Source organism: Bos taurus, chromosome 6 (assembly GCF_002263795.3).
Source record: "Bos taurus isolate L1 Dominette 01449 registration number 42190680 breed Hereford chromosome 6, ARS-UCD2.0, whole genome shotgun sequence".
Classification (NCBI taxonomy): Eukaryota; Metazoa; Chordata; class Mammalia; order Artiodactyla; family Bovidae; genus Bos; species Bos taurus.
The window spans coordinates 85,353,796-85,366,937 of NC_037333.1; the positions used below are offsets into that span (position 1 = coordinate 85,353,796).

The 13,142-nt window shown below is 38.1% G+C and overlaps 1 protein-coding gene across 1 annotated transcript in view; it reads right to left on the reverse strand.

Moving 5' to 3' along the window:
• SULT1E1 (sulfotransferase family 1E member 1) overlaps positions 1-11,319 on the reverse strand; it is a 56,093-nt gene extending 44,774 nt beyond the window's left edge. Inside the window, 1 exon segment of the mRNA NM_177488.3 lies at positions 11,191-11,319. The gene's annotated coding sequence lies outside the window, so the exon portion shown is untranslated.
• Between the last annotated feature and the right edge of the window lie 1,823 nt (positions 11,320-13,142).

A 13,142-nucleotide genomic window follows, 5' to 3' on the forward strand; every position in this document is an offset into this window, starting at 1 on the left:
CACTCTACTTCACAAGGAGAAAGAACTAGGGCAAAAGGGAATTAGCAAAGTAATTATTGTGAGGAATAATACCTCTGATCACTTCTCCAGAAATTCTATGTTCACTTTCAGATAGTATGAGAAAATATAAATATTAAAAACTTATCATAGCACTGATATTCAATTTCACTGAGAATCATACTTTTGTGGCAGAGTTGAAGGTGGCTATATTCCTAGTGTTTTGCTTTTTTTTTTTTTTTGATCCCATCATTTTCAGAATATAAATTGAAAGATATTATTTTGTCTTTTTTGTTTCACAGGCTTCTATTAACAGCCTAGTAGGTGTCAAGTACAAGTTACATTTGCCATCCACCTCTACAAGGATTAAATCATGTGTTACTGCAGCTGCTGATTTTCAACAGCCCCTGAAAGGAATTCAGAGTGGAGAGTAGAAGTAAGGCCCTCTGTACTCTGGGGGAAACTGCAGGATAGGTCTTTAGATAGATAGATATTTTTAGGAAGTAATTTTATGAGCTCAATTCTTGTATCTCCTCATATCTAGAAAAGCACTAAAATCCTTCATGGTGACATCTGTTCCTCATGACTAGCAGTATCCTTCATGAGACTAGCAGCAACTTTAGCAAAAAATATGTGCTTTGCTGCATGTATTCCCCCTTCAACAAAATCACACATATACTGACCACCCTGTTCAGCTTTTTGGAGCAGTTCCTCAGCACTATCTGGGGTGCTATCTTCTCGTATATAGTCCTCATTTTGCCCTTAAATAAAACTTGATTTGTAACCCTGACATTGTGTGTGTGTGTGTGTATATTTTAAGTCAACAGGGGGCAACAGAGAATGAGATGGTTGGATGGCATCATTGACTCAATGGACATGGGTTTGAACAAAATCTGGAAGATAGTGAAGGATAGGGAAGCCTGGCATGCTGCAGTTCATGGGGTTGCAAAGAGTCAAACACAACTTAGCTACTGAACTACAAGGTTCCAAAGTACAATACTGGATAAAAGCATACCTAAATTCCCACAATCTGCTGAGATGAAGCAGGCAATAGACAAAACAAGTGAGACATTTAGAATGCCAAGTATTGGCTGATATTAATTTCCTAAAAGTAAAGCAGGATGATAGGGTAAGGAGTAGTTTATCTTAAATATAGTGACCAAGAAATTTCATTCTGAGTAGGTATTTGATTCCTTGATAGCTCAGTTGACAAATAATCTGCCTGTAATGCAGGAAACCCTGGTTCAATCCCTGTATCAGGAAGATCTCCTGGAGAAGGAGTTGACTACTCACTCCAGTATTCTTGAAATTCCCTTATGGCTCAGCTGGTAAAAAAACTATGCCTGTAATGCAGAGGACCTGGGTTTGATCCCTGGTTTGGGAAGAACCTCTGGAGAAGGGAAAGGCTACCCACTCCAGTAGGTCACAAAGAGTTGGACACGACTGAGCGACTCACTTTCACTCTCAGGTGGTATTTGAATAGGAATATAAGAAAAATGAGTGATCTGTAAAGCTGTTTTGGGGAACAGCATTCCAGAAAAATGGCACAGCAGGTGCAAATGTGCCAAATCAAGGGCATGCTCACTATAAAGGGAGGTTTCTGCTTTACTGACTATGCCAAAGCCTTTGACTGTGTGGATCACAATAAACTGTGGAAAATTCTGAAAGAGATGGGAATACCAGACCACCTGACCTACCTCTTGAGAAACCTATATCCAGGTCAGTAGGCAACAGTTAGAATTGGACATGGAACAACAGACTGGTTCCAAATAGGAAAAGGAGTACGTCAAGGCTGTATATTGTCACCCTGCTTATTTAACTTCTATGCAGAGTACATCGTGAGAAATGCTGGGCTGGAAGAAGCACAAGCTGGAATCAAGATTGCTGGGAGAAATATCAATAACCTCAGATATGCAGATGGCACCACCCTTATGCCAAAAAGTGAAGAAGAACTAAAGAGCCTCTTGATGAAAGTGAAAGAGGAGAGTGAAAAAGGTGGCTTAAAGCTCAACATTCAGAAAACTAAGATCATGGCATCCGGTTCCATCACTTCATGGCAAATAGATGGGAAACAGTGGAAACAGTGTCAGACTTTATTTTTCTGGGCTCCAAAATCACTGCAGATGGTGATTGCAGCCATGAAATTAAAAGACACTTACTCCTTGGAAGGAAAGTTATGACCAACCTAGATAGCATATTCAAAAGCAGAGACATTACTTTGCCAACAAAGGTTCATCTAGTCAAGGTTATGGTTTTTCCAGTGGTCATGTATGGATGTGAGAGTTGGACTGTGAAGAAAGCTGAGTGCCGAACAATTGATGCTTTTGAACTGTGGTGTTGGAGAAGACTCTTGAGAGTCCCTTGGACTGCAAAGAGATCCAACCAGTCCATCCTTAAGGAGATCAGTCCTGGGTGTTCATTGGAAGGACTGATGTTGAAGCTGAAACTCCAATGCTTTGGCCACCTCATGCAAAGAGCTGACTCATTGGAAAAGACCCTGATGCTGGGAATGATTGAGGGCAGGAGGAGAAGGGGACAACAGAGGATATGATGGTTGGATGGCATAACCAACTCAATGGACATGGGTTTGGATGGACTCTGGGAGTTGGTGATGGACAGGGAGGCCTGGCATGCTTTGGTTCATGGGGTCGAAAAGAGTCGGACACAACTGAGCAACTGAACTAAACTGAACTGAAAGGGGGTTAGTATGGATAGAGGAGAAAAAGGAACAAGGAGGAAGAGGACAGGAAAAAGGTTTGGGAGCCAAATTGCAAAGGGGTTTGGTGTGCACTCTAACACCTTTGGTTGTTTTTGAAAAATTCAACACGGAGATGTAAGCAGAGAACTGAGATATCTGATCTCTATTTTAAAAGATTTACGTTAGTGACTGTGCTGAAAATAAATGTGAGATTGGAGGTGTGGGCAAGAGTAGAATCTGAAATAATAGTCAGGATATTAACTAAAAAAAAACATGAATACACAACAATGTAAGAACTATAAATTCAGCTTTTGGGGGGATTACTGAGGACTATAGCCTGGGAGACACCCTCTCAGCTAGTTCTAAAGAATTGCTCTGCAAAGGTATGGGGAAGTCTATATCTCTCTATAATATGATTTTGGTGAAGTGGGTACATGCAACCAGGCACACAAATCTGTAGAAGGTTTCTGCTAGTCTCAAGGAATAGATGTCTCTGTTAATGATTTTAGGACCCCTTTAGGTATGAGAAGATGCAAGAATTTGAGTTCAAAAGTTTCTCATGAAAATATCTAACTATCTGAAATTCTATTCTGTCAGTTTTCCCAAAGCACAGTGTGCCTCTTTCCTAATCTCCATCCTTTACTCCTTTCAGGGTTTGTTAAAGGTCAGCAATCACAGTGGCTAATGACCTAATACTTACAGTGCTGTATGGTGGTTGGCAAGAGTGTTTTTTTAGTTGGCAAGAATTTTTTCAGCTATTCAAGCAATGGACCATGCTGACTTGAAGAAAAATGAAAGTGATGGATTTGTAAGAAATAGCCATAGAACTGACAGGATTTGGGAATGGTAAGTGAGAGAGTGGAGTAAAGGATGATTCCACAGTTTTGGGGCTGAGCAAGTCAATGAATGTTTTCTTTGGAATTTACTCACTTGGAATGCAAATTACAAGAAAGGGAGGATAAGAGTTCAATTTTGAGAAGTTGTATAGACATCTACATGGAGATAAGTAGCAAATGTTGAGTTTTAGGGGAGCATTTCAATGTAGAGATAACACTCTGTACCCTATAAATGGTTTATTCTGTTCTCCATGAAGTATAACTTTCATTCAGTTTTTTGCTTAAGCATCACTTTCATAGGCATTTCTAGATTGATTTATACCAAATATCAATGTTCCCCCAAATTTTAGTCCTCTACTCTTCATTATGATAATTCACAGGAATTATCTCCACATGGCATATTACACATATGTTTTTGTTTGTTTGTTTTCTCTCTCCTTCCATCAGAATAAAATATAAGCTTCATAAAAGAAAAAAGATTTATTAGTCATAGCATTGTCCCTGGTAATTGCCTAGCACATAAAATAGTTAATCTGTAAGTACTTTTGAATCAAAGCATAAATAATGTTTATTGAAATACTTATATGCTTCACATATTATTTTTTGAGTAAAATAATTGTAATTATTCATATATTTTTTCCCAAAACACCTACCCAAGCATCTAGCATTGTTATTTTTATTAAACACATTTAATACGCAAATAAAGAACTGAATGGTTTGTCATTGACTTTTACTTAATGCAAATTTATTTTAGTAATTTATTTTTCACATTTGTAGGTAAGGATAATAAAAGCCCTGGGGGGCTGTTAAATAGAGGGAGCCTTCTGAGTATTCCAAATGAGAGCTTATATAGTCTACACAGGTACTTCCTTATATCTGGTGCTTCTTTCCTTCCTGGACATTTAGAAGACTGTATTTCTTTGAAGGAGGAAACAGAACAGGCTCCATCTTGAGAGCAGGACTCCATCTTGGGCCAGACTGTGGACTTTGAGCTATATGCCCAGTATCTATGGAAATGACATACCAACTGGAAAACCAGACCCCCCCTCCCCTGGATGGAAGAGCCCCAGGGCTTGTACCTAGACTCTCCATCACCTAAAAGAATACCTTAATTATCTGTGTAACCAAATAGAATCATAAATTCTATTATGCTTATTGGGGTATGACCACAGGCCTATTGATAATTGTCCATTGTTAACTACCTAGGCTTAAGGCATACTAATCACGGGTTTAAGACATACGAATCACAGGTTGATTTTTTTTTTCTTTTTTTTAAATTAAAAAAAATTATTATTATTATTATTTTTTTTTACTTTACAATATTGTATTGGTTTTGCCATACATCAACATGCATCCTCCCCGGGTGTACATGTGTTCCCCATCCTATTAACGCATATATATGGAATTTAGAAAGGTGATAACGACAACCCTGTATGCGAGACAGCAAAAGAGACACAGATATATAGAACAGTCTTTTGGACTCTGTGGCACAGGTTAAATTTTATTGCATCTTTCTTTTCCTTTGTTCAGACTAGTTTCAGAGAATCTGGGGAGGTAGGTTTGAGCACGTACACTTAGGGTATATAAGGTTTTCACAAAAACTGGTCAGGGTCCTTGGCTAAGAGGAGACTCTGCCTTGGGCCCGCCAGTATAATAAACTGCACTCCACTATCTGCATCGTCCTTTTGAGTGAGTTTTTCTCCCGGAACACATGGCTACAACATGTTAACCACTTTGTCCGTGTCCTTGTCAGAAAAAGGATAGAGGACAGTCCTCTTGATGATTGCCCATTCAGACAAAACATGTGTTCCTGGAAAGGGAGCCCAGAGTATGGTCTCTGACCCAATACTGCAACCTAACCTACACATTGAAAGAAAACTAGAGCAGCCAGAACAATGGAAACTGAGTGGAGTAAAATATCTGTGGTGATAGAAGGCTCTCGTAGCCTTCTATCTAAAAAGGAACATTCTTTCAGTATTACCTAGAGGTCTCATTTTGATTTTGTACACTAAAACGTTTTTGCAAGTGACTAGAGATGAGGGGGAAATGTGTATGAATTCATCAGTTGAGATGGCAGACTACACATCTTTAAGTTATTTAGGTAAATCTCTAGGACCATGACTGCTGGATCACACAATACATCTATGTTTAGTTTTGAAAGAAGTTGCCAGACTGTTTACCAAAATGCCCATATCATTTTGCATTCTCACTAGCAATGAATGAAAGTTCTTGTAACTTTGGATCTTACAGAAAAAGAGACACAAGCCTGAATTTTCAGGGAGTCAATAAACTAAAAATTAATTGTGCCTTTCAGTAAATCACTTTTACAAGAATAATTACTAAATTACTCAGTAGGTAAGACAGTGGATCAATAGCTATTTTTCACATTTACTGCCTCACTCTTCATCATCTACCAAAGAAGCATTTCCAGTATAAATTCTGCCTGTACCGGACTCCATCCAGCCACAAAAATTATGGAAATCTTTGCTCTGCCTAAGGAATCTTAAAAGAAGACAATCTTGGAGTCAGTTTCTTGGGAAGAGGCTTATTGGTTACAGAATCTTTTGAATACATGATGAAGAAGCATAATGAAGCTGGTTCCAGTTTCCATTGGGAGACTTGGTCTGTAGAATTTTGAGTCCCTTAAGTATCTCATTAAACCTTAATGCACAACCTATGTTTCATTCTTAAAATATTTTTCTTCTTGCTGTGCATTTGATTACTTTTAACTACTGACTTTGGCCACTTGATGCAAAGAGTCGAATCATTGGAAAAGACTCTGATGCTGGGAAAGATTGAGGGCAAGAGGAGAAGGAGGTGACAAAGGATGAGATGGTTGGATGGCATCACCAACTCAATGGACATGAGTCTGAGCAAACTTCAAGAGATAGTGAAGGACAGGGAAGTCTGCCATGCTGCAGATCATGGGGTCTCAAAGAGTCGGATATGATTTAGCAACTGAACAACATTGACTTTATAAGTTGAAGAGCTGCTGCTTCCTTGATAATTCCCTATTAACTCCAGCTTTTGACCCCACTACCACAAAGTAGTATAAATTAAATTCAGTTCCTATCATTACTTTTGGAAAATCATCCTCCCATTTCCTATCATTTTAATCTCATATTAAGGGTTATCATCATCTCTTTGATATCTTCACAGAGCAGGAAAAATATGCCATGATCATTTTCCCTGCAACCTTTTTCATGGTCATGTCAGGTACCCTAAAACACTAAAAGAAAAACAAAAACAACTGTGATAATGGTTCCTAGCCTGACTGCCTATGTCTGTGTCGGAGTTTTGGGAAAAAAAAAAAAAAAAAACAGTTTATAAATCATTCAGTATTCAACGAAGTATCCATAATACATTCAACTTAACTTCCCCAGCAGTATAATTTATTCTATAATTGAAAAATGAATGAATAGATCCATGAATTATATAAAGAGCTTGCTGTATGAAAGAATACAAAACAAGAAGAGAAATATAGAACAGACCTCTGGGAATTACAGGTATAAGACATGTAAAAGTAATTTTGAAAAAATAAACTTGAAATGGTCTTGAACGTTGAGTAGAACTTTGGCAGGACATGAAGAAGGGAGAAAGAATTATATCCAAAGACAACAGGATGAACATTCCAGTTTTCTGGCCTGGAGAAGATTCTAATAGAATCTGGCCTGGGAAGACTCTAATAGAATATTCCCATATAGTTTTAACCATTTTGTCCTTCTCAAAATGTGATATGCCTGAACTGTTAACATCTATATATTCTACAAATTTCAAAAATTCATATTCTCAGACCTCACCTCAAATCTCCTGAATCATAATCTCTGAAAGGAGGTCCATATTCTGTGTTTTGATTAGTGCTGTATACAATTCCAAAGTACATTAAGTTTGAGATTCATTGATATAACTCATTCAAAAGATCATAACAAAAGATAAATTAAGTAGAACTAATTGAGATCTAATATCTATCCAGTCAAAACATTATAATAATATGTATTTCAGAAATGTCACAATTGGAGGTATTAATGAATGTCTATATCATATATAAAGTTTAATTTTATAACATTACACAACTTTATAGGGCTTCCCTTGTGGTTCAGCAGTAAAGAATCCACTTGCAATGCAGCAGATGTGAGTTCGATCCCTGGGTCAGGAAGATTTGCTGGAAAAGGAAATGGCAGTCCACTCTAGTATATTTGCCTGAGAAATCCCATGGACACATGAGCCTGGCAGGATACAGTCCATGGGGTCACAAAGAGTCAGACATAACTTAGCGACTAAACAACAACACATAGTTCTATAAAGAACAAGCTTAAGTAAAACCATTTGCAAGTTCAGGCATAATCATGTATAATCCCATAAATACAACTCAGTTATAAATAGAAACTCATTTATATTTTTCCACATCACATTCTGTTAACAATAGAATCACTGTTAATAATCTGGCATGTCATTTCACTAACCCCAGTTGTCCTTGGGAAAAAAAAGAAATCCAATTTACTCTTTTTGGGATGCCTACTAAGAAATCATACTCACCTAATATTTTTTCCTTTTAATAAAAGAATACCACTGTGTTACATTCATGTTTAGCATGAATCAAATGTTACCATTTGTCAAATTGTAATTTTCAGAAAACTCTATGAAATCAACAGCATTATCACCTACATTTTGCATATAAGGACACAGAGACACAGCAGTGGTAAGGAAAGCACCCAACATTCTTCACCTAAGAGGTGAGAGAACCAGAATGAGTGTTCCAGAACCCATGCTAATTCTTTTTCTTTGTAATATGTTAAAATCCTCTTTGTTTTAAGTCAGACCTATTAAGGCATACTGTACATACAGTAAAAGTCACCATCTTCCATAGGCCAGTCACTATTCACAGGTTACATTTTCTTCTTTAACAACAGTGTTTGTCAAACTGTGGTTCCCAGATCAGTAGCATCAGCATCACCTGGAAGTTTGTTAGTCCACCCCAGTCTTACTATCAGAAACTCAGTGGGGGTGAGAACCACAGCACATGTCATATTTATCAGAATTAACATCAACATCGTCTTAATATGTTGAAGTGAAACTGGCACCTCACCTTTGTATTCTTCCTCCCCCACACTCATGACTCCAGTATAATACTGAGAAAAGCTATCAGGCAGATGCCAATTCAGAGACATTCTACAGAATAGCTGACAATTCTTTCTCGAAATTATCAAGATCATCAAAAATAAGAAAAACTATCACAGTTGAGAGAAGCCTAGGAGACATAAGAACTAACTGGAACAGAAAAAGATATTAAGTAAAAAACTAAGGGAATAGGGCTTCCCTGGTGGCTCAGTGGTAAGGAATCCACCCGCAATGCAGGAGACATTAATTTGATCCCTGAATCAGAAAGATCCCCTGGAAAAGGAAATGACAACTCACTCCAGTATTCTTGCCTGGAAAAATCGATGGACAGAGGGCTAGAGTCCATTGAGTCGCAAAAGAGTCAGACATGACTTAGCAACTAAACCACTACCATCAAGGGAGTAAAAATCAATATATTAATGTTAACTAAAAGAAGAGATAAGAAAGCCTTCCTCAGCGATCAGTGCAAAGAAATAGAGGAAAACAACAGAATGGGAAAGACTAGAGATCTCTTCAAGAAAATTAGAGATACCAAGGGAACATTTCATGCAAAGATGGGCTCGATAAAGGACAGAAATGGTATGGACCTAACAGAAGCAGAAGATATTAAGAAGAGATGGCAAGAATACACAGAAGAACTGTACAAAAAAGATCTTCATGACCCAGATAATCACGATGGTGTGATCACTGACCTAGAGCCAGACATCCTGGAATATGAAGTCAAGTGGGCCTTAGAAATCATCAATACGAACAAAGCTAATGGAGGTGATGGAATTCCAGTTGAGCTATTTCAAATCCTGAAAGATGATGCTGTGAAAGTGCTACACTCAATATGCCAGCAAATTTGGAAAATTCAGCAGTGGCCACAGGACTGGAGAAGGTCAGTTTTCATTCCAATCCCAAAGAAAGGCAATGCCAAAGAATGCTCAAACTACCACACAATTGCACTCATCTCACATGCTAGTAAAGTAATGCTCAAAATTCTCCAAGCCAGGCTTCAGTAATATGTGAACTGTGAACTTCCTGATGTTCAAGCTGGTTTTAGAAAAGGCAGAGGAACCAGAGATCAAATTGCCAACATCTGCTGGATCATCAAAAAAGCAAGAGAGTTCCCCCAAAGACATCTATTTCTGCTTTATTGACTATGCCAAAGCCTTTGACTGTGTGGAAAATTCTGAAAGAGATGGGAATACCAGACCATCTGACTTGTCTCTTGAGAAATCTGTACATGGAACATGGCACTGGACATGGAACAACAGACTGGTTCCAAATAGGAAAAGGAGTACGTCAAGGCTGTATATTGTCACCCTGCTTATTTAACTTCTATGCAGAGTACATCATAAGAAATGCTGGACTGGAAGAAACACAAGCTGGAATCAAGATTGCTGGGAGAAATATCAATAACCTCAGATATGCAGATGACACCACCCTTATGGAAGAAAGTGAAGAGGAACTCAAAAGCCTCTTGATGAAAGTGAAAGAGGAGAGTGAAAAAGTTGGCTTAAAACTCAACATTCAGAAAATGAAGATCATGGCATCTGGTCCCATCACTTCATGGGAAATAGATGGGGAAACAGTGGAAACAGTGTCAGACTTTATTTTTTTGAGCTCCAAAATCACTGCAGATGGTGACTGCAGCCATGAAATTAAAAGATGCTTACTTCTTGGAAGGAAAGTTATGACCCAACCTAGATAGCATATTCAAAAGCAGAGACATTACTTTGCCAACAAAGGTCCATCTAGTCAAGGCTATGGTTTTTCCTGTGGTCATGTATGGATGTGAGAGTTGGACTGTGAAGAAGGCTGAGCGCCAAAGAATTGATGCTTTTGAACTGTAGTGTTGGAGAAGACTCTTGAGAGCCCCTTGGACTGCAAGGAGATCCAACCAGTCATTCTGAAGGAGATCAGCCATGGGATTTCTTTGGAGGGAATGATGGTGCAGCTGAAACTCCAGTACTTTGGCCACCTCATTCGAAGAGCTGACTCATTGGAAAAGAGTGATGGTGGGAGGGATTGGGGGCAGGAGGAGAAGGGGACGACAGAGGATGAGATGGTTGGATGGCATCACTGACTCGATGGACGTGAGTCTGAGTGAACTCCGGGAGTTGGTGATGGGCAGGGAGGCCTGGCGTGCTGCGATTCACGGGATTGCAAACAGTCAGACACGACTGAACGACTGAATATATCAGCAGCTGAATGGACATGAGTTTGAGCAAACTCTGGGAGACAGTGAAGGACAGGGAAGCCTGTGTTGCTGCAGTTTATGAGGTCACAAAGAGTCGGATACGACTTAGTGACCTAATGACAACAATGTGTTAATACTGGTTCATTCACTGTAGCAAATGCACTCTGGTAATATAAGATTGTTTTGCCAAAAGTTTCACTTTTGTTTTAAGTTCAAAGGATTCACTAACCAGCTAAACTGCCTGTTAAACACTATAAAAAATTTCAATATGTCATAGAGGATTATTTAACTTAATTTCAATATACAATCATTAGAAGAAAGGAAAAATAGAAATAGAGAAAAGTGAAAGTACATACATCACCAAATTGGGCTGACCAATATCGAGACTCAAACGGTGCTGAGAAGTCCTTTGTTAATAGCAGTCTGGAGTTCCAATCAGGAAAGAGTCCCAAACAGTGCTTCCCCTCCACAGGTGAGGCTTCAAACTGCAGTGTCAGGAGCTTGTGCTTTTAAGTCCAGACCACAAACTGATATCATCATCAGTTTGAGTGCAAAAATACAGCTCTGGCTTTACTTTAACATTTTTATGTTTCATCTTGTGAGTTAAGAGAACTTCCAGACCCAACCCTCAGGGGCTGAAGAAAATTCCAAGAGTCATTCTCTATCTTATCTAAAATGACACTCAGCTCCCTGGTAAAAATCTATGCACTCACAAGCCGGCAAGAAGCTAGCAAGTCATCAGGGACATGTTCAGACAGATCAGAATCAGATCAGAGGCCTATTTTGCTTTCTTGCCTCTGAAGACTGAACAAGACTGCCTCCATTTTCGTTTCCCTAACAAAGATATCAGAAAAAATTAGGTGTGGGGTATATGGGAACTGTCTTCACAATCTTTCTGTAAATATAAAACTGTTCTAGGGCTTCCTTGGTGGCCCAAAGGTAAAGAAACCACCTGTCAATGCAGGTTCAATTCCCGGTCCAGGAAGATCCCACATGCCTCAGACCAGCTAAGCCTGTATGCCACAACTATTGAGCCTGTGATCTGGAGCCCAGGAGCCACAACTATTGAGCCCATGTGCTGCAACTACAGAAACCCATGTGCCCTGGAACCTGTGCTCCACAGCAAAAGCCAACGCAATGAGAAGCCTGCACACCTCGACTGGAGAGTAGCCCCCCTTCTCCTCAACTAGAGAAAAGCCTGTGCAGCAACAAGGACCCAGCACAGCCAAAAACAAACAAATAAATAAATACATTTTAAAATGTTCTAAAATTAAAAGACTAGTGAAGTAAGCAATAAAATAAGAATTTAACTTAAAAGTTAGGGGAAAAAAAGAATAATATGTCAGAATAAGCTCAAAGTGTATAAAATTCAATATTACAAACAAAAGAAAATGGAAGAATTCTTAGAGAAAAGAAAAGGCCTTTAATTTTGTCTTTGAGATACAGATTAAAATTGAGGAAGACAAGCAAAATAAATTAAGAAAAATATCACACATACAAACAGTACTGAAAATGAGAACAAGTGATTTATGAAGAGATGAGACATCTATGAATATCTTCTTTGCCAATAGATTTTAAAATAGATTAAATTGAGACAGTTTTGAAAATATAATTTTCAAATATAATTTTAATCAATAAGTACAAAGAAAAATACTGAAGCATTAGGTTTTAATTAAATTTCTTTAATGATTATTAAATACTATGCTATTACAATGTAAAGAAATTTAATAAGCATTTACATAATGCTATAGCCATTAAATAAGTTTAATAAACAATTTAAGACTTTACAAAAAACAAATATCAGATTTAATTATTTTACAGGGAATATCTATTAAACATTCAAAGAAAAAATATTTGTTGATATTGTTTAAAATTTATAATGATGTTAAAAGTTATGTTCTCTTTGATTCCAGTTAGCAGAGCTAAAACCTATAAGGATTTTTAAAGCAAGCAGCAGAGCAGCAGAGAAGTAACATTGAAAACTAAAAGGAAAACTAGACTTCAAGATTTATTATAACTCTGAACACCTTTGTGAAACATATTCAAAGTGTTAAGGAAATTCAAAGTTTTCTTTCTAGGTTAAGTATTTGAATTTTGTGTGTAGGAAAAAGTCCTCATATGGACTGGGGGCAACCTCAGAGGATCATTCTACCTCCTCCTCTCCTCTTGTCTTTCTCCTCCACCCCTCCTCCCCACATCCTCCTCGTCCTTCTTCTCTTCTCTTTCTCTCACACACACTCACTTACTCACACACATATACATATACTCACTCGCACACACATAACCAAGAGAGATTCAATCCCCTCTC